The following is a 23,135-nucleotide window of genomic DNA, read 5'->3' on the forward strand; positions in this document are numbered from 1 at the left end:
GCTTCGGGGTCAAAGATTTGATTCGGGTCTTTCGGTAGGATGGGTCTGTCGAATGTAAATGCTTGGATCTGCGGGGCCAAGTCTGGCGGCCACGGCTCCGGGACTGGTTCGGGCTCATGTTCGGTTGGATCGGCGGCTTCGGAGTCAAGTGGCTGGCTGGGGTCCTCGGGTAAGAGGGTTGTATCGAAGGCGCTGGGCGGTTCGATCCTCCGTTGGTAGTCGCTTATGTGGGTGACGGTCGGGGTGGCGTTGGCCATGGGTACGATGTTTTGGTACGCCGGGTGTAGTACTCGTGTTATACTACAGCCAGACTGGTACGTGAACAGGTGAGTCGCGATGACCCCTCTGGTATCGCAGCAACGACTTGTGTGGGCGACGAAGATCTCGGACAAGGCTCTAGGCATGGCTCGCTGCATGGCGCTAAGAATCATGTCAGTACGCGGTAGGTCGGTTTTGAGGGTGTCCGTGCGTTCAATTCTTCCGTTGTGGATTCTGTGCGTGCTTGCTCTGTTGCTTGTTTTGGACCTGGGCTTCCTGTGTCGAGCGCCGGGTTCAAGTGTGTTTGTCTCGTGTGTGAGATCCTCGAGGTTTGTTTGGGATGCGTGTTCCTGTTGTTGGCCTGGGACGCGGTTGCTCCGTAGTAACTGTGGAACTCGTTTTCCCGATTGCTTGGTTGTGGTTTGCTGGTGTTGACCTTGGATTCGAGTTCGCCGCAGTGTGCCGTGGCTTCGTATTCGTTGTGATTGGTTTGGGTGTCAAGTGCTGCGTTGCGTTATTGGGTGCCGTGTGCGTTGTGGTAGGTCGTGGACGTAGGTTCGTTGCGTTTTGTTGGGGTTTCTGGTATCGGGGTTCGGCGTCTTGTACGTGGATGGTAGTAAGCACGGGTTCAGTGGGCATGGGGCGATGGTCTCGTAGCTGTAGCAGCGTGGTGCCGCATTGGATCGTCGTTTCGATGGCACTGTGAGGGTCCTATTTCAGGATGAGGTAAGCATCAGTCTGTCCAGGGTCCGCTACAAGAAAATTTGTAGTTTGTAGGTGACTTCAGGTGTCGTGCTGGCTGGCAAAAGAATGTTTGTTGGTTTCTTGGTTTTATTCAGTATTCTGTTTTCTTCATTCAATTAAATTCTGCTACTTCAACTCGTAGTTGAATGGTGCGCTGATGGACTGCGTGTTGAGTTGCCGGTAGTCCACGCACATGCGCCATTTCCCATTCTGTTTACAGACGAGTACAATTTGGGCGCTGTGGGGGCTCCGGGAGGGCTCGATGAGGCCTTCCGAAATCAATTGGTCTACTTGTTCATTGATTATTCGCATCATCGCTGGATTCTTCGGATAGTACCGCTGTTTTAAGGGCCGGTTATCCCTCATGACAATAGTGTGCTTGGCGATGTCCGATGTCCCGTGGAGGCCATCAAATTTTGGTAGCTCTTCATCTAGAAATGCCTGGATCTGCGGGGCCAAGTCTGGCGGCCACGGCTCCGGGACTGGTTCAGGCTCATGTTCGGTTGGGTCGGTGGCTTCGGAGTCAAGTGGCTGGCTGGGGTCTTCGGGTAAGAGGGTTGTATCGAAGGCGCTGGGCGGTTCGATCCTCCGTTGGTAGTCGCTTATGTTTTGGTACGCCGGGTGTAGTACTCGTGTTATACTACAGCCAGACTGGTACGTGAACAGGTGAGTCGCGATGACACCCCTGGTACCGCAGCAACGACTTGTGTGGGCGACGAAGATCTCGGATATGGCTTGTAACGAACCATGGTTCTAGCCATGGCTCGTCACAAACGGCGGAGGGTCAGCTCATCCACGCTGGCGGGAGACAATAATCTAACTGATATACACAGACTAACGAACCATGGCTCTAGCCACGGTTCTCCACAAACAGCGGTGTGTCAGCAACTCCGGGAAATAAAATAGTCTTAAGCAACGCTCACAATTAATTAAGAAATTCGACCAACAACTCTACACATTCTTGTCCACACAATAATTTAAAACACCCCACCTCTTGGGACATTTCGCAATCGACGGCCTACATAGGAAATATCATTGGCGTTATTTCACAATAAGTCAAGCTAGCATAAAATTATCGACCTACCGACTCAAATTCAGATATCACCTTTCCCAACTGCAGCCCGCACCTTCCGGGATGCAGCCTCAGCAAAACCACCCTGACCCACTAACAATTGTGAACGAAGCACCAAGCTTCGACCACTAACCATACAGTATATACTGTATGGTTAGTGCTTCGACTAGTTACCACACCCTACAATTATTATTATCCAATAACCTTAAGTCAGCAAATTAATTATTTCCGGGTCTCAGGTGCGATCGCCAGCTGCATAAAAGGGCCAAGATCGGCCGAAAGAGTAGGCAGTCCATCAGCCCGAATACAAGACACAGGCAGTCCATCAGCCCGAACACAAGACACTGCACTAGGCAGTCCCTCAGTCACACACACAAGACACTGCACTAAGCAGTCACAAAAGCAAAACACCACACTACGCAGTCCACCAGCGCATCATTCAACTACGAGTTGAAGTAGAATAAACAGACACGTCTTCAAGGCCGACATTACAAAGATGTATCGCCAGATTTGGGTACATCGAAACACACTCCCTTCCAGCGAATATTATTTCGAAACCAGGAAGGGGAGATTCGCGATTACGAACTGAAAACCGTAACCCTTGGGGTCAATTGCGCTCCGTTTTTAGCCATCCGCGTACTACGATATCCAAAGGCAAGTCACATTGTGCGGCAGACTCCATCAAGGAGGCTCAGCTGGCTATCCACGAATTGCAGGCCGCCCTCAGCTCTGCAGGTTTTCCACTGCCTAAATGGACATCTTCCCAGTGCGTTGTACCAATGCTGGCTAGACTTTCTGCAACATTACGAGCTTCTCCCACAGATCAAGATTCCAAGGTAGGTTCGCTAAAGGGCGAACATCATGGTTTCTACGATGCATCTGAAAAGGCGTACGGTGCCGCGATCTACGTGCTCGTCGAGTGTGAAATGCATATTACGGTGCATCTGTTGTCGGCGAAAACTCTTATCCTAGAGACTCAGCGCCGGGACTTCCCCCAAGAATTTCACTGCCTGAGTGGTAAACGTCCCGTGCCAAGTGCGAGCTCTATTCTGAACCTTAACCCCTTTCTCGACCGACATGGGATCATGAGAGCCTGTGACCGTGTCACAGCCTCTCCAGATCTGAAGTATGACGAGCGTCATCCAATCATTTATTCTTATCGTTATCGCCTGTCTCGCCTGCTGGCTCACTTCACGCACAGAATAATCCATGGCGGCAATCAACTGATTCGTTGCAAGTACTGGATTCCGGGAATCCGGAACGTGATACAGAGTGTGGTGAACTCATGCAAAGTATGTATCGTCCACAAGAAGAAGTTACAGACCCAACTGATGGATGATTTCCCGACAGAGCGAACTTCTTTCTCCAGACCGTTTACCCATACAGGAATTGATTACGCCGGTCCTTTTGACATAAAGAATTATACCGGGTGAGCTTGCCTGATCACTAAAGACTATGTGTGCGTATTCGTATGTTTTTTCACAAAGGCTATTCACTTGGAGGCCACTTCCGACATAACCACCGAGAAATTTCTAGCCGCCTTTGCTCGTTTCATCGCTCGACGAGGTTGTCTGCAGCATATCCATTCAGATAATGGGAAAACTTTCGTGGGAGCAGCCACTGTCCTTTCTCGGGACTTCCTCGAGGCGTTCCAGGGCTCGGTGACTGATGCATATAGCCATCAGCGGGTTTCATGGAGGTTTATCCCGCCAGGAGCTCCACACATGGGGGGCTATTTGGAAGCCGGCGTAAAGAGTTTTAAAACGCTTTTCTACAAAACCACGACGACCCGGAAATATACATTTGAAGAGCTTTCGACGCTTCTCGCGAAATTGAAGCATGCCTTAATTCCAGGCCGCTCTCACCCATGTGCGAAAATCGGACGGAGTTACTGGCCCTTACTCCCGGGCACATCCTTATTGGAGCACCGTTAATGGCGACAGCAGAGCCCGAAACAAAGCAGAACCTCCAGACATTCTCACGGCCCGCGGAGTCCTCAAACGCCCGGTCGCAATGGTCGTTCTCTTTCCGGTAAAACCCTCTTATTCCGTACAACAGTAAAGGAAAGCGTTCCCATTAATAATGCCTTTCCTTGTCTACTATTCCTTCCACGTTATGTTTTTTTTTGTGTTCGCATCCAAAACGCCCTCGTTTTGTTCGTCCAACAGTACTTAGAGTGATTGGATTGGAGTGGTGAGTCGCGATGACCCCTCTGGTATCGCAGCAACGACTTGTGTGGGCGACGAAGATCTCGGACATGGCTCGATGCATGGCGCTAAGAATCATGTCAGTACGCGGAAGGTACTCCATTGTGTTGGCGAGGATCGGTGTGGCGTCGGCCGTGGGGGGGGGGGGACATGGCGGCGGTCTGGGCATCGTGGGGGTATCGTCCTGGTTTCCGGGCCCGCGTTGAGGGGCTCTGTGGATATCAGTTCGATTATGGGCCCCGTCCAGCGTGGGGTTAGCGTGGCTGTTTCCCGTGTTGCTGGGCTGTCGGATGGTGGCTGCCGTTGTCCTTTTTCAATGCTGATGGTCGGTTTTGAGGGTGTCCGTGCGTTCAATTCTTCCGATGCGGTTTCTCTGCGTGCTTGCTCTGTTGCTTGTGTTGGACCTGGGCTTCCTGTGTCGAGCGCCGGGTTCAAGTGTGTTTGTCTCGTGTGTGAGATCCTCGTGGTTTGTTTGGGGTGTGTGTCCCCTGTGGTTGGCCTAGGACCCGGTTGCTCCGTAGTGACCGTGGGACTCGTTTTCCCGATTGCTTGGTTGTGGTTGGCTTGTGTTGGCCTCGGATTCATGTTCTCCGTTGTGGGCCGGCGTTTCGTTTTCGTTGTCATTGGTTTGGGTGTCGAGTGCTGCGTTGCATTATTGGGTGTCGTGAGCGTTGGGGTAGGTTGGGTACGTGGTGGCGTTGTGGTTGGCGTAAGTTTCTGGCTTCTGGGCGCGGGGCCTGGTATGTGATTGGTCGGATCTTCGGGTGCGGTTTGCGTGGCCGCATGATTGCTTAGTTGCAGTTGTGTGGTGCCGCATTTGATCGTGGCTTCGATGGCGCATAGGAAATCCATGCCGACAATGACTTGCTCCAACATGTTAGGTAAAACTAGGAGCGGTATTTGTACCTCTCGTTGGTCCAGCTTGATGGGCTCCCGTAGAACTTGAGTGATCTCTCTGACCGATCCGTCGGCCAGGCGTATGCGGGTGTTGGCATCTTGCAAGTTGGTGCGATTGTCTAGTTGTCGGGCGAGGTGGGTGTTGATAAAGCTTTTGGAGGCCCCGGTGTCTATGGTAGCCTCCGTTACGTGTCCTCCTATGGTCACCGTTGCCACTATCCGTCCGTTGTTCACCTGTAGTAGGGTTTTCAGTTGCGGTTCGGGGGAAGCGTCGTTCCCGGCTGATCCCGTGTCAGCTGGGGACGCGTGTCGTTTCTCGACGGGTTCTGGCGGCTGCATTTGAAGGTCCGTGTGCCGCGCTTGCCACATTCCCAGCAAAATAGTATCGAAGGGTTCTGGCAGTCGTATGCCACATGCCCCGCTTCACCACACCGGCGACAGGCTGCGCGTGGGTTGGCGATAGAGGTCGTGATCATGCGGTGCGCCACCTCGGGCGTTGTCTGGCTGCTGGAGGGGGCTTGCTGCCTCCTTGGCGAGTCTGCCGCCTCCCAGTGGGGTTGCCGAAATGGTGGCCGGGGTGGGCCGCCGTTTCTTGGCTCGGTGGCCGGCCTTGGGTATCTTGGGGTGCTTCGTGGCGGTGCGAAAGTGGGCGGGATGGTCCGCTCTTGGATGCTCTCGAACTCGGTAGCCAACATGGTGAGCTGAGCCAAACTTTGGAGTTCGTGTCGCAGCACATACATCTGGTATGCTGGCAGGGCGTTGTCGTAGATTCTGTTCAACTCCTTGGCGGCGTCGTACCCGGCGTGGTGCATGAGTAGCCGTATCTCGATGAGGTAATCCTTAAACAATTCTCCTCTTGCTTGCTTGCGGGCCCGGATTCGGTCTTCCAATTGTTGGAAGTACGGTGGCGGCAAGAAGAAAGTCAAGAATTCTTGGCGGAAATAGGCCCATGAGCTGCCTTGTAGTTGGCTGGGGCGGTACCAGCGACTGGCCCGATCGGTGAGAAGGTCTGTCATGGCCCGGGGCAGCTGATTCGCGTCCACCCCATATGAGGGAGCTCGTTCTTCGAGTAGTTCCAGAAATGCGAGTGGATCGTCCTGTCCGTCGAACCTGATCCCCCATTTCCGAATCTGTTCCGCGATGTGGGCGGTGGAAGAGTCCATGGCTGGCATGATCCTCTGTGTGGGCGAGCGACTGGTCTCCGTAACTGGAGGTCTGGGCAACTCGGCGGGCGTTACAATGCGTGGTGGGCAGGGTGTGCTGTATTCGACCGCGGTGGGGACTTGTAACCCGGCTTTTGGGTCGGTTTTCCGCTGGTCAGATGGCCCAGGAGTGGTGGGCATGGGCGACTTGGAGCGTCCTGCTGGTCTGGCGTATTGCCGTTCGAGGTCTGCCAGTCAAACCCAGGCATCCTGCGAGAGTGATCCGGCGACTAGTGCGGCGAATCTCTTTCGTCGTTCCTCGACTGTTCCGTCGTCCGAATCCGAATTCCTCGGCTAGGACTTCCAGCTCATCCCGCCGGAGTTTGTAGATCCAGCCGGTGGTGACTCCTGGATTGGTATGGAGTCCCTCCGGGCAAAATTCGTCGGGTTGACCGGCTCCGTGGGCTTCCAGCGTGTGTTTCTGCGGTTAGTAGCACTGACTTACGGGTTGTTTGTGGTACTTTTGTACTGTAGCAAAAGGCTTGCGACTGGATGTTGCGTTTTTGTGCTTGACGGTTATTGATCCTTGCTAGCCTAGTTTCCTTCGGTGGCCGTGGGTCTTTACTCCACAAGGCTCCGTATTAAGGTGTTCGTCTCCTTAAAGTCACCAATAAGTCCCTGCTCGGGCGCCATTTGTGAGATCCTATTTTAGGCTGAAGTAAGCATCAGTCTGTCCAGGGTCCGCTACAAGAAAATTTGTAGTTTGTAGGGGACTTCAGGTGTCGGGCTGGCTGGCAAAAGAATGTAGTAGGCAGCGAGAAATGATGAGGCGACCGTTTTGTTTGTTGGTTTTTTGGTTTTATTCAGTATTCTGTTTTATTCTGTTTATTCTACTTCAACTCGTAGTTGAATGGTGCGCTGGTTTACTGCGTAGTGTGGTGTTTTGCTTTTGTGACTGCTTAGTGCAGTGTCTTGTGTGTGTGACTGAGGGACTGCCTAGTGCAGTGTCTTGTGTTCGGGCTGATGGACTGCCTGTGTCTTGTATTCGGGCTGATGGACTGCCTACTCTTTCGGCCGATCTTGGCCCTTTTATGCAGCTGGCGATCGCACCTGAGACCCGGAAATAATTAATTCTTGCTGACTTAAGGTTATTGGATAATAATAATTGTAGGGTGTGGTAACTAGGTCGAAGCACTAACCATACAGTATATACTGTATGGTTAGTGGTCGAAGCTTGGTGCTTCGTTCACAATTGTTAGTGGGTCAGGGTGGTTTTGCTGAGGCTGCATCCCGGAAGGTGCGGGCTGCAGTTGGGAAAGGTGATATCTGAATTTGAGTCGGTAGGTCGATAATTTTATGCTAGCTTGACTTATTGTGAAATAACGCCAATGATATTTCCTATGTAGGCCGTCGATTGCGAAATGTCCCAAGAGGTGGGGTGTTTTAAATTATTGTGTGGACAAGAATGTGTAGAGTTGTTGGTCGAGATTTCTTAATTAATTGTGAGCGTTGCTTAAGACTATTTTATTTCCCGGAGTTGCTGACACACCGCTGTTTGTGGAGAACCGTGGCTAGAGCCATGGTTCGTTAGCTCTGTGTATATCAGTTAGATTATTGTCTCCCGCCAGCGTGGATGAGCTGACCCTCCGCCGTTTGTGACGAGCCATGGCTAGAACCATGGTTCGTTACAAGCCATATCCGAGATCTTCGTCGCCCACACAAGTCGTTGCTGCGGTACCAGGGGTGTCATCGCGACTCACCTGTTCACGTACCAGTCTGGCTGTAGTATAACACGAGTACTACACCCGGCGTACCAAAACATAAGCGACTACCAACGGAGGATCGAACCGCCCAGCGCCTTCGATACAACCCCTCTTACCCGAAGACCCCAGCCAGCCACTTGACTCCGAAGCCGCCGACCCAACCGAACATGAGCCTGAACCAGTCCCGGAGCCGTGGCCGCCAGGCTTAGCCCCGCAGCTCCAAGCATTTCTAGATGAGGAGATATCAAAATTTGAAGGCCTCCACGGGACGTCGGACATCGCCAAGCACACTATTGTCATGAGGGATAAGCGGCCCATAAAACAGCGGTACTATCCTAAGAATCCAGCAATGATGCCAATAATTGATGAACAAGTGGACCAATTGATTTCGGAAGGCCTCCCGAAGCCCCCACAGCGCCCCAATTGTACTCGTCCGTAAAAAGAATGGGAAATGGCGCATGTGCGTGGACTACCGGCAACTCAACACGCATTCCATCCCCGACGCATACCCGCTACCAAGGATCAACTACATTTTGGAACGGCTACAAAACGGGCGATTCATCACCACCCTCGACCTGAAGAATGGGTACTGGCAGATCCCCATGGCCGACGGAAGTAGAGAAGCAACAGCTTTCACAGTACCTTCCGGGCCGAGGAAGGTGATGCCCTTTGGACTACACTCGGCACCGGCGACATTTCAGCGGGCGCTCGACACTGTGATTGGGACCGATATGGAACCATATGCCTTCGCATACTTGGACGACATTGTCATCGTTGGGCGGGATTTCAACGAACATCTACGCAACTTGACAGTGGTGTTGTCCCGACTCCGGAAAGCGAACCTAAGGATAAATGCGGAAAATGCGCGTTCTTTCAAACCCAAATCAAGTATCGTGGCCATATGATCAGCCATGAGGGAATCCACACTGACGCCGACAAAATTGCCGCCCTCAAAGAACTCCGGCCGCCCACCAACCTAAAAGAGCTTCGTCAATGCATCGGGATGGCGTCCTGGTACCGAAGATTTGTACCAAACTTCGCGACGGTCGTCCAACCGATGTCTCGCCTACTCAAGAAGGACCAACCATGGGTATGGGCCGAAGCCCAGCAAGCTGCTTTCGACCGACTAAAAGAACTCCTCACGTCCGCGCCAGTTCTTGCTTGCCCCGATTTTACTGTGAAAATCTCGCTGCCAACAGACGCGAGTAACCTCGGCGTGGGCGCTGTCCTTACTCAGGAAATCGAAGGCGAGGAGCGAGTGATAGCATACGTCTGCCGACGACTCAACGCTGCAGAGGAAAACTACTCCGCGACCGACGAAGAATGCCTGGCCGTCATCTGGTCCATCCGGAAACTCCGGTGTTACCTCGAGGGATATCGGTTCGACGTGATCACCGCCCATCTCGCCCTCAAATGGCTGAACACAAATGGCACTACACACGGTAAGAATAGCAAGGTGGGCACTGGAACTCCAATAATACCAATACGACGTACATGCAATATCCCGACAACCCCGGGGAACCCTCGCGCGGGTCGAGGAAGTAAAGATAACCTGCCCCTGGCTCAAGCGCAGGATACAACAAGTTCAGGACGAACCCGAGAAATACCCCCGATTACACTCACGAGAACGGGGAGTTATATCGACACCTGGGCCGCAGCACCGAGGACAATGAGGACACATCATGGAAACTTTGCGTACCAAAGGATCGTCGCACCAGAGTCCTCCAAGAATGCCACGACCAACTCACGGCCGGCCATCTAGGAATCCGTAAGACCATAACCCGAGTCTGTCAACGGTACTATTGGCCAGGGCATTACCGGGACGTAAGGAAATACGTCCGCAGCTGCACCAGCTGCCAGAAGTTTAAAGCCCAACAACGCAAGCCGTTGGGCAAGATGCTCACTCGTAAAGCAGAGGAACCATTTGCAACGCTATGCGCCGACTTCGTTGGACCACTGCCTCGATCCAAGAAAGGGAACACCATGCTGCTTGTATTCCACGACACCTTTACTAAATGGGTAGAACTGGTGCCGCTTAGGAAAGCCACCGCCGCCACATTGGAGCTAGCTTACCGTGAGCGGATACTCAGACGCGGGGGAAACTGCGCACGAAGCAGACACCACGGCTGACCTATAAACAAACAGAGCGGTAAGTGGGGCATGACCGGTCACAAAATAGGGCTGGCGGAGCCCAAACGATCGGCTGACGAGATACACCGACATCTAGAATGCAAACTCAGCACAAGCGACCAAAATAGCTGAGACACGAAAGGGCACCGACCCCTAAAATGCAAGCTCCACATGCCACGCGCGAAAGAAACACCCCGGAAGAAAAAAAGGATCCAAAACCACCCAACGAGATACACTATATATAGCGGGACCATGATGATAGTCAAGCAGCACATTTTCACAAACCACCGACGCACCGGTCAACAAGCTAACGCATTACCAAGTATTCACCCAAAGAGATAACACCACGATGTCACCACTCCTGATAATCCTTATCCTCACAACCACCACACAGGCCAGAAAATAAATTAAGTACAGAGTCACAGAGCCAGGGCTTAACCCCGACAGTCACCGAAAGAACAATAAAGAAAGCTAAAAACACCCCACCTCTTGAGACAATTGTGAAATCAGCGGCCTACATAAGAGAGCCAAGACGACACAATTTCGCAATAAGTCAAGCCGGCACAATTTCGCAATAAGCCAAGCCGACACAATTTCGCAATAAGTCAAGCCGGCACAATTTCGCAATAAGTCAAACCGGCATTAAATTATTATTACGTCCCACAATTATTGTCACCAATAATCATAAGTTAACATTAAGCAATTATTTGACCTAAAGTCAGATATCACCTTTCCCAACTGCAGCCCGCACCTTCCGGGATGCAGCCTCAGCACAACCACCTTGACCCACTAACAATCGTCGACGAAGCACCAAGCTTCGACCCACTTACCACACCCTACAATTATTGTCACCAATAATCATAAGTTAGAAGTCAGAACCCCAGATGCCTGCTGCTTAAAAAGGCCAAGCTCGGCCAAAGCAGTACGCAGTCCACCAGCGCACCATTCAACTACGAGTTGAAGTAGCAGAATTTAAGTGAATGAAGAAAACAGAATACTGAATAAAACTAAGAAACCAACAAACAAAACGGTCGCCTCATCATTTCTCGCTGCCTACTCGCTTTTGCCAGCCAGCCCGACACCTGAAGTCACCTACAAACTACAACTACCACACTCTACAGCTACGAGACCATCGCCCCATGCCCACTGAACCCGTGCTTACTACCATCCACGTACAAGACGCCGAACCCCGATACCAGAAACCCCAACAAAGCGCAACGAACCTACGTCCACGACCTACCACAACGCACACGGCACCCAATAACGCAACGCAGCACTTGACACCCAAACCAATCACAACGAATACGAAGCCACGGCACACTGCGGCGAACTCGAATCCAAGGTCAACACCAGCAAACCACAACCAAGCAATCGGGAAAACGAGTTCCACAGTTACTACGGAGCAACCGCGTCCCAGGCCAACAACAGGGAACACGCATCCCAAACAAACCTCGAGGATCTCACACACGAGACAAACACACTTGAACCCGGCGCTCGACACAGGAAGCCCAGGTCCAAAACAAGCAACAGAGCAAGCACGCACAGAATCCACAACGGAAGAATTGAACGCACGGACACCCTCAAAACCGACCATCAGCATTGAAAAAGGACAACGGCAGCCACCATCCGACAGCCCAGCAACACGGGAAACAGCCACGCTAACCCCACGCTGGACGGGGCCCATAATCGAACTGATATCCACAGAGCCCCTCAACGCGGGCCCGGAAACCAGGACGATACCCCCACGATGCCCAGACCGCCGCCATGCCGCCATGCTGTCGCCATTAACGGTGCTCCAATAAGGATGTGCCCGGGAGTAAGGGCCAGTAACTCCGTCCGATTTTCGCACATGGGTGAGAGCGGCCTGGAATTAAGGCATGCTTCAATTTCGCGAGAAGCGTCGAAAGCTTTTCAAATGTATATTTCCGGGTCGTCGTGGTTTTGTAGAAAAGCGTTTTAAAACTCTTTACGCCGGCTTCCAAATAGCCCCCCATGTGTGGAGCTCCTGGCGGGATAAACCTCCATGAAACCCGCTGATGGCTATATGCATCAGTCACCGAGCCCTGGAACGCCTCGAGGAAGTCCCGAGAAAGGACAGTGGCTGCTCCCACGAAAGTTTTCCCATTATCTGAATGGATATGCTGCAGACAACCTCGTCGAGCGATGAAACGAGCAAAGGCGGCTAGAAATTTCTCGGTGGTTATGTCGGAAGTGGCCTCCAAGTGAATAGCCTTTGTGAAAAAACATACGAATACGCACACATAGTCTTTAGTGATCAGGCAAGCTCACCCGGTATAATTCTTTATGTCAAAAGGACCGGCGTAATCAATTCCTGTATGGGTAAACGGTCTGGAGAAAGAAGTTCGCTCTGTCGGGAAATCATCCATCAGTTGAGTCTGTAACTTCTTCTTGTGGACGATACATACTTTGCATGAGTTCACCACACTCTGTATCACGTTCCGGATTCCCGGAATCCAGTACTTGCAACGAATTAGTTGATTGCCGCCATGGATTATTCTGTGCGTGAAGTGAGCCAGCAGGCGAGACAGGCGATAACGATAAGAATAAATGATTGGATGACGCTCGTCATACTTCAGATCTGGAGAGGCTGTGACACGGTCACAGGCTCTCATGATCCCATGTCGGTCGAGAAAGGGGTTAAGGTTCAGAATAGAGCTCGCACTTGGCACGGGACGTTTACCACTCAGGCAGTGAAATTCTTGGGGGGAAGTCCCGGCGCTGAGTCTCTAGGATAAGAGTTTTCGCCGACAACAGATGCACCGTAATATGCATTTCACACTCGACGAGCACGTAGATCGCGGCACCGTACGCCTTTTCAGATGCATCGTAGAAACCATGATGTTCGCCCTTTAGCGAACCTACCTTGGAATCTTGATCTGTGGGAGAAGCTCGTAATGTTGCAGAAAGTCTAGCCAGCATTGGTACAACGCACTGGGAAGATGTCCATTTAGGCAGAGGAAAACCTGCAGAGCTGAGGGCGGCCTGCAATTCGTGGATAGCCAGCTGAGCCTCCTTGATGGAGTCTGCCGCACAATGTGACTTGCCTTTGGATATCGTAGTACGCGGACGGCTAAAAACGGAGCGCAATTGACCCCAAGGGTTACGGTTTTCAGTTCGTAATCGCGAATCTCCCCTTCCTGGTTTCGAAATAATATTCGCTGGAAGGGAGTGTGTTTCGGATGTACCCAAATCTGGCGATACATCTTTGTAATGTCTACTTCAACTCGTAGTTGAATGGTGCGCTGGTGGACTGCGTAGTGTGGTGTTTTGCTTTTGTGACTGCTTAGTGCAGTGTCTTGTGTGTGTGACTGAGGGACTGCCTAGTGCAGTGTCTTGTGTTCGGGCTGATGGACTGCCTGTGTCTTGTATTCGGGCTGATGGACTGCCTACTCTTTCGGCCGATCTTGGCCCTTTTATGCAGCTGGCGATCGCACCTGAGACCCGGAAATAATTAATTCTTGCTGACTTAAGGTTATTGGATAATAATAATTGTAGGGTGTGGTAACTAGGTCGAAGCACTAACCATACAGTATATACTGTATGGTTAGTGGTCGAAGCTTGGTGCTTCGTTCACAATTGTTAGTGGGTCAGGTGGTTTTGCTGAGGCTGCATCCCGGAAGGTGCGGGCTGCAGTTGGGAAAGGTGATATCTGAATTTGAGTCGGTAGGTCGATAATTTTATGCTAGCTTGACTTATTGTGAAATAACGCCAATGATATTTCCTATGTAGGCCGTCGATTGCGAAATGTCCCAAGAGGTGGGGTGTTTTAAATTATTGTGTGGACAAGAATGTGTAGAGTTGTTGGTCGAGATTTCTTAATTAATTGTGAGCGTTGCTTAAGACTATTTTATTTCCCGGAGTTGCTGACACACCGCTATTTGTGGAGAACCGTGGCTGGAGAGCCATGGTTCGTTAGCTGTGTATATCGGTTAGATTATTGTCTCCCGCCAGCGTGGATCCGCTGACCCTTCGCTGTTTGTGACGAGCCATGGCTAGAACCATGGTTCGTTAAGCCATATCCGAGATCTTCGTCGCCCACACAAGTCGTTGCTGCGATACCAGGGGTGTCATCGCGACTCACCTGTTCACGTACCAGTCTGGCTGTAGTATAACACGAGTACTACACCCGGCGTACCAAAACATAAGCGACTACCAACGGAGGATCGAACCGCCCAGCGCCTTCGATACAACCCTCTTACCCGAAGACCCAGCCAGCCACTTGACTCCGAAGCCGCCGACCCAACCGAACATGAGCCTGAACCAGTCCCGGAGCCGTGGCCGCCAGACTTAGCCCCGCAGCTCCAAGCATTTCTAGATGAGGAGATACCAAAATTTGAAGGCCTCCACGGGACGTCGGACATCGCCACGCACACTATTGTCATGAGGGATAAGCGGCCCATAAAACAGCGGTACTCTCCTAAGAATCCAGCAATGATGCCAATAATTGATGAACAAGTGGACCAATTGATTTCGGAAGGCCTCATCGAGCCCTCCCGAAGCCCCCACAGCGCCCCAATTGTACTCGTCCGTAAAAAGAATGGGAAATGGCGCATGTGCGTGGACTACCGGCAACTCAACACGCATTCCATCCCCGACGCATACCCGCTACCAAGGATCAACTACATTTTGGAACGGCTACAAAACGGGCGATTCATCACCACCCTCGACCTGAAGAATGGGTACTGGCAGATCCCCATGGCCGACGGAAGTAGAGAAGCAACAGCTTTCACAGTACCAGGCCGAGGCCAATGGAAGGTTATGCCCTTTGGACTACACTCGGCACCGGCGACATTTCAGCGGGCGCTCGACACTGTGATTGGGACCGATATGGAACCATATGCATTCGCGTACCTGGACGACATTGTCATCGTTGGGCGGGATTTCATCGAACATCTACGCAACTTGACAGTGGTGTTGTCCTGACTCCGGAAAGCGAACCTAAGGATAAATGCGGAAAATGCGCGTTCTTTCAAACCCAAATCAAGTATCTCGGCCATATGATCAGCCATGAGGGAATCCACACTGACCCCGACAAAATTGCCGCCGTCAAAGAACTCCGGCCGCCCACCAACCTAAAAGAGCTTCGTCAATGCATCGGGATGGCGTCCTGGTACCGAAGATTTGTACCAAACTTCGCGACGGTCGTCCAACCGATGTCTCGCCTATCAAGAAGGACCAACCATGGGTATGGACCGAAGCCCAGCAAGCTGCTTTCGACCGACTAAAAGAACTCCTCACGTCCGCGCCAGTTCTTGCTTGCCCCGATTTTACTGTGAAAATCTGCCAACAGACGCGAGTAACCTCGGCGTGGGCGCCGTCCTTATCAGGAAATCGAAGGCAAGGAGCGAGTGATAGCATACGTCTGCCGACGACTCAACGCTGCAGAGGAAAACTACTCCGCGACCGACGAAGAATGCCTGGCCGTCATCTGGTCCATCCGGAAACTCCGGTGTTACCTCGAGGGATATCGGTTCGACGTGATCACCGCCCATCTCGCCCTCAAATGGCTGAACACAAATGGCACCACACACGGTAGAATAGCAAGGTGCGCACTGGAACTCCAATAATACCACGAGAACGGGGAATTATATCGACACCTGGGTCGCAGCACCGAGAACAATGAGAACACATCATGGAAACTTTGCGTACCAAAGGATCGTTGCGCAAGAGTCCTCCAAGAATGCCACGACCAACCCATGGCCGGCCATCTAGGAATCCGTAAGACCATAACCCGAGTCTGTCAACGGTACTATTGGCCAGGGCATTACCGGGACGTAAGGAATTACGTCCGCTGCTGCACCAGCTGCCAGAAGTTTAAAGCCCAACAACGCAAGCCGTTGGGTAAGATGCTCACTCGTAAAGCAGAGGAACCATTTGCAACGCTATGCGCCGACTTCGTTGGACCACTGCCTCGATCCAAGAAAGGGAACACCATGCTGCTTGTATTCCACGACACCTTTACTAAATGGGTAGAACTGGTGCCGCTTAGGAAAGCCACCGCCGCCACATTGGAGCTAGCTTACCGTGAGCGGATACTCAGACGCGGGGGAAACTGCGCACGAAGCAGACACCACGGCTGACCTATAAACAAACAGAGCGGTAAGTGGGGCATGACCGGTCACAAAATCAGGGCTGGCGGAGCCCAAACGATCGGCTGACGAGATACACCGACATCTAGAATGCAAACTCAGCACAAGCGACCAAAATAGCTGAGACACGAAAGGGCACCGACCCCTAAAATGCAAGCTCCACATGCCACGCGCGAAAGAAACACCCCGGGAAGAAAAAATGATCCAAAACCACCCAACGAGATACACTTATATAGCAGGACCATGATGATAGTCAAGCAGCACATTTTCACAAACCACCGACGCACCGGTCAACAAGCTAACGCATTACCAAGTATTCACCCAAAGAGATAACACCACGATGTCACCACTCCTGATAATCCTTATCCTCACAACCACCACACAGGCCACGGTAAAAATTAATGACTACACCAACGCCGAATACGTGGTGGATGGAAGCCGTCCTGTGGGAGGAATATGGGTACTGTAACGAACCATGGGTCTACCCATGACTCGTTACATACGGCGAAGTGTCGGTGCACCCGCACGGATGGGAAATGGAAAATATACTAAAGAAAATAAATTAAGTACAGAGTCACAGAGCCAGGGCTTAACCCCGACAGTCACCGAAAGAACAATAAAGAAAGCTAAAAACACCCCACCTCTTGAGACAATTGTGAAATCAGCGGCCTACATAGGAGAGCCAAGACGACACAATTTCGCAATAGTCAAGCCGGCACAATTTCGCAATAAGCCAAGCCGACACAATTTCGCAATAAGTCAAGCCGGCACAATTTCGCAATAAGTCAAACCGGCATTAAATTATTATTACGTCCCACAATTATTGTCACCAATAATCATAAGTTAACATTAAGCAATTATTTGACCTAAAGTCAGATATCACCTTTCCCAACTGCAGCCCGCACCTTCCGGGATGCAGCCTCAGCACAACCACCTTGACCCACTAACAATCGTCGACGAAGCACCAAGCTTCGACCCACTTACCACACCCTACAATTATTGTCACCAATAATCATAAGTTAGAAGTCAGAACCCCAGGTGCCTGCTGCTTAAAAAGGCCAAGCTCGGCCAAAGCAGTACGCAGTCCACCAGCGCACCATTCAACTACGAGTTGAAGTAGCAGAATTTAAGTGAATGAAGAAAACAGAATACTGAATAAAACTAAGAAACCAACAAACAAAACGGTCGCCTCATCATTTCTCGCTGCCTACTCGCTTTTGCCAGCCATCCCGACACCTGAAGTCACCTACAAACTACAAATTTTCTTGTAGCGGACCCTGGACAGACTGATGCTTACCTCAGCCTGAAATAGGGACCCTCACAGTGCCATCGAAACGACGATCCAATGCGGCACCACACTGCTACAGCTACGAGACCATCGCCCATGCCCACTGAACCCGTGCTTACTACCATCCACGTACAAGACGCCGAACCCCGATACCAGAAACCCCAACAAAGCGCAACGAACCTACGTCCACGACCTACCACAACGCACACGGCACCCAATAACGCAACGCAGCACTTGACACCCAAACCAATCACAACGAATACGAAGCCACGGCACACTGCGGCGAACTCGAATCCAAGGTCAACACCAGCAAACCACAACCAAGCAATCGGGAAAACGAGTTCCACAGTTACTACGGAGCAACCGCGTCCCAGGCCAACAACAGGGAACACGCATCCCAAACAAACCTCGAGGATCTCACACACGAGACAAACACACTTGAACCCGGCGCTCGACACAGGAAGCCCAGGTCCAAAACAAGCAACAGAGCAAGCACGCACAGAATCCACAACGGAAGAATTGAACGCACGGACACCCTCAAAACCGACCATCAGCATTGAAAAAGGACAACGGCAGCCACCATCCGACAGCCCAGCAACACGGGAAACAGCCACGCTAACCCCACGCTGGACGGGGCCCATAATCGAACTGATATCCACAGAGCCCCTCAACGCGGGCCCGGAAACCAGGACGATACCCCCACGATGCCCAGACCGCCGCCATGTCCCCCCCCCCCCCCCACGGCCGACGCCACACCGATCCTCCAGGCCTACGCCATGGAAAGGGCTTTCCCATCGAGCCATGTCCGAGATCTTCGTCGCCCACACAAGTCGTTGCGCCGCCTTCAATCCAATCACTCTAAGTACTGTTGGACGAAACAAAACGAGGGCGTTTTGGATGCGAACACAAAAAAAAACATAACGTGGAAGGAATAGTAGACAAGGAAAGGCATTATTAATCGGGAACGCCTTCCGTTACTGTTGTACGGAATAAGAGGGTTTTGAAAGGGAAAAACCCGCCCCTGGGGGGGGGGGTTTCCGGGGCGGGGGGGAATGTCTGGAGGTTCTGCTTTGTTTCGGGCTCTGCTGTCGCCATTAACGGTGCTCCAATAAGGATGTGCCCGGGAGTAAGGGCCAGTAACTCCGTCCGATTTTCGCACATGGGTGAGAGCGGCCTGGAATTAAGGCATGCTTCAATTTCGCGAGAAGCGTCGAAAGCTCTTCAAATGTATATTTCCGGGTCGTCGTGGTTTTGTAGAAAAGCGTTTTAAAACTCTTTACGCCGGCTTCCAAATAGCCCCCCATGTGTGGAGCTCCTGGCGGGATAAACCTCCATGAAACCCGCTGATGGCTATATGCATCAGTCACCGAGCCCTGGAACGCCTCGAGGAAGTCCCGAGAAAGGACAGTGGCTGCTCCCACGAAAGTTTTCCCATTATCTGAATGGATATGCTGCAGACAACCTCGTCGAGCGATGAAACGAGCAAAGGCGGCTAGAAATTTCTCGGTCGTTATGTCGGAAGTGGCCTCCAAGTGAATAGCCTTTGTGAAAAAACATACGAATACGCACACATAGTCTTTAGTGATCAGGCAAGCTCACCCGGTATAATTCTTTATGTCAAAAGGACCGGCGTAATCAATTCCTGTATGGGTAAACGGTCTGGAGAAAGAAGTTCGCTCTGTCGGGAAATCATCCATCAGTTGAGTCTGTAACTTCTTCTTGTGGACGATACATACTTTGCATGAGTTCACCACACTCTGTATCACGTTCTGGATTCCCGGAATCCAGTACTTGCAACGAATTAGTTGATTGCCGCCATGGATTATTCTGTGCGTGAAGTGAGCCAGCAGGCGAGACAGGCGATAACGATAAGAATAAATGATTGGATGACGCTCGTCATACTTCAGATATGGAGAGGCTGTGACACGGTCACAGGCTCTCATGATCCCATGTCGGTCGAGAAAGGGGTTAAGGTTCAGAATAGAGCTCGCACTTGGCACGGGACGTTTACCACTCAGGCAGTGAAGTTCTTGGGGGAAGTCCCGGCGCTGAGTCTCTAGGATAAGAGTTTTCGCCGACAACAGATGCACCGTAATATGCATTTCACACTCGACGAGCACGTAGATCGCGGCACCGTACGCCTTTTCAGATGCATCGTAGAAACCATGATGTTCGCCCTTTAGCGAACCTACCTTGGAATCTTGATCTGTGGGAGAAGCTCGTAATGTTGCAGAAAGTCTAGCCAGCATTGGTACAACGCACTGGGAAGATGTCCATTTAGGCAGAGGAAAACCTGCAGAGCTGAGGGCGGCCTGCAATTCGTGGATAGCCAGCTGAGCCTCCTTGATGGAGTCTGCCGCACAATGTGACTTGCCTTTGGATATCGTAGTACGCGGATGGCTAAAAACGGAGCGCAATTGACCCCAAGGGTTACGGTTTTCAGTTCGTAATCGCGAATCTCCCCTTCCTGGTTTCGAAATAATATTCGCTGGAAGGGAGTGTGTTTCGGATGTACCCAAATCTGGCGATACATCTTTGTAATGTCGGCCTTGAAGACGTGTCTGTTTATTCTACTTCAACTCGTAGTTGAATGATGCGCTGGTGGACTGCGTAGTGTGGTGTTTTGCTTTTGTGACTGCTTAGTGCAGTGTCTTGTGTGTGTGACTGAGGGACTGCCTAGTGCAGTGTCTTGTGTTCGGGCTGATGGACTGCCTGTGTCTTGTATTCGGGCTGATGGACTGCCTACTCTTTCGGCCGATCTTGGCCCTTTTATGCAGCTGGCGATCGCACCTGAGACCCGGAAATAATTAATTCTTGCTGACTTAAGGTTATTGGATAATAATAATTGTAGGGTGTGGTAACTAGGTCGAAGCACTAACCATACAGTATGTACTGTATGGTTAGTAGTTAAAGCTTAGTGCTTCGTTCACAATTGTTAGTGGGTCAGGGTGGTTTTGCTGAGGCTGCATCCCCGGAAGGTGCGGGCTGCAGTTGGGAAAGGTGATATCTGAATTTGATCGGTAGGTCGATAATTTTATGCTAGCTTGACTTATTGTGAAATAACGCCAATGATATTTCCTATGTAGGCCGTCGATTGCGAAATGTCCCAAAGGTGGGGTGTTTTAAATTATTGTGTGGACAAGAATGTGTAGAGTTGTTGGTCGAGATTTCTTAATTAATTGTGAGCGTTGCTTAAGACTATTTTATTTCCCGGAGTTGCTGACACACCGCTATTTGTGGAGAACCGTGGCTAGAGCCATGGTTCGTTAGCTCTGTATATATCAGTTAGATTATTGTCTCCCGCCAGCGTGGATCCGCTGACCCTTCGCTGTTTGTGACGAGCCATGGCTAGAACCATGGTTCGTTACAGCCATATCCGAGATCTTCGTCGCCCACACAAGTCGTTGCTGCGATACCAGGGGTGTCATCGCGACTCACCTGTTCACGTACCAGTCTGGCTGTAGTATAACACGGGTACTACACCCCGGCGTACCAAAACATAAGCGACTACCAACGGAGGATCGAACCGCCCAGCGCCTTCGATACAACCCTCTTACCCGAAGACCCCAGCCAGCCACTTGACTCCGAAGCCGCCGACCCAACCGAACATGAGCCTGAACCAGTCCCGGAGCCGTGGCCGCCAGACTTAGCCCCGCAGCTCCAAGCATTTCTAGATGAGGAGATACCAAAATTTGAAGGCCTCCACGGGACGTCGGACATCGCCACGCACACTATTGTCATGAGGGATAAGCGGCCCATAAAACAGCGGTACTGTCCTAAGAATCCAGCAATGATGCCAATAATTGATGAACAAGTGGACCAATTGATTTCGGAAGGCCTCATCGAGCCCTCCCGAAGCCCCCACAGCGCCCCAATTGTACTCGTCCGTAAAAAGAATGGGAAATGGCGCATGTGCGTGGACTACCGGCAACTCAACACGCATTCCATCCCCGACGCATACCCGCTACCAAGGATCAACTACATTTTGGAACGGCTACAAAACGGGCGATTCATCACCACCCTCGACCTGAAGAATGGGTACTGGCAGATCCCCGGTGGCCGACGGAAGTAGAGAAGCAACAGCTTTCACAGTACCAGGCCGAGGCCTCTACCAATGGAAGGTTATGCCCTTTGGACTGCACTCGGCACCGGCGACATTTCAGCGGGCGCTCGACACTGTGATTGGGACCGATATGGAACCATATGCATTCGCGTACCTGGACGACATTGTCATCGTTGGGCGGGATTTCAACGAACATCTACGCAACTTGACAGTGGTGTTGTCCTGACTCCGGAAAGCGAACCTAAGGATAAATGCGGAAAATGCGCGTTCTTTCAAACCCAAATCAAGTATCTCGGCCATATGATCAGCCATGAGGGAATCCACACTGACCCCGACAAAATTGCCGCCGTCAAAGAACTCCGGCCGCCCACCAACCTAAAAGAGCTTCGTCAATGCATCGGGATGGCGTCCTGGTACCGAAGATTTGTACCAAACTTCGCGACGGTCGTCCAACCGATGTCTCGCCTACTCAAGAAGGACCAACCATGGGTATGGACCGAAGCCCAGCAAGCTGCTTTCGACCGACTAAAAGAACTCCTCACGTCCGCGCCAGTTCTTGCTTGCCCCGATTTTACTGTGAAAATCTCGCTGCCAACAGACGCGAGTAACCTCGGCGTGGGCGCCGTCCTTACTCAGGAAATCGAAGGCAAGGAGCGAGTGATAGCATACGTCTGCCGACGACTCAACGCTGCAGAGGAAAACTACTCCGCGACCGACGAAGAATGCCTGGCCGTCATCTGGTCCATCCGGAAACTCCGGTGTTACCTCGAGGGATATCGGTTCGACGTGATCACCGACCATCTCGCCCTCAAATGGCTGAACACAAATGGCACTACACACGGTAGAATAGCCAGGTGGGCACTGGAACTCCAATAATACCAGTACGACGTACATTATCGGGCAGGTAAGCAGAACGTAGTGGCAGATGCACTATCCCGACAACCCCGGGAAACCCTCGCGCAGGTCGAGGAAGTAAAGATAACCTGCCCCTGGCTCAAGCGCAGGATACAACAAGTTCAGGACGAACCCGAGAAATACCCCCGATTACACTCACGAGAACGGGGAGTTATATCGACACCTGGGCCGCAGCACCGAGGACAATGAGGACACATCATGGAAACTTTGCGTACCAAAGGATCGTCGCACCAGAGTCCTCCAAGAATGCCACGACCAACTCACGGCCGGCCATCTAGGAATCCGTAAGACCATAACCCGAGTCTGTCAACGGTACTATTGGCCAGGGCATTACCGGGACGTAAGGAAATACGTCCGCAGCTGCACCAGCTGCCAGAAGTTTAAAGCCCAACAACGCAAGCCGTTGGGTAAGATGCTCACTCGTAAAGCAGAGGAACCATTTGCAACGCTATGCGCCGACTTCGTTGGACCACTGCCTCGATCCAAGAAAGGGAACACCATGCTGCTTGTATTCCACGACACCTTTACTAAATGGGTAGAACTGGT

The sequence above is a fragment of the Drosophila obscura genome, unplaced genomic scaffold (assembly GCF_018151105.1).
Source record: "Drosophila obscura isolate BZ-5 IFL unplaced genomic scaffold, ASM1815110v1 contig_75, whole genome shotgun sequence".
NCBI classification, from domain to species: Eukaryota; Metazoa; Arthropoda; class Insecta; order Diptera; family Drosophilidae; genus Drosophila; species Drosophila obscura.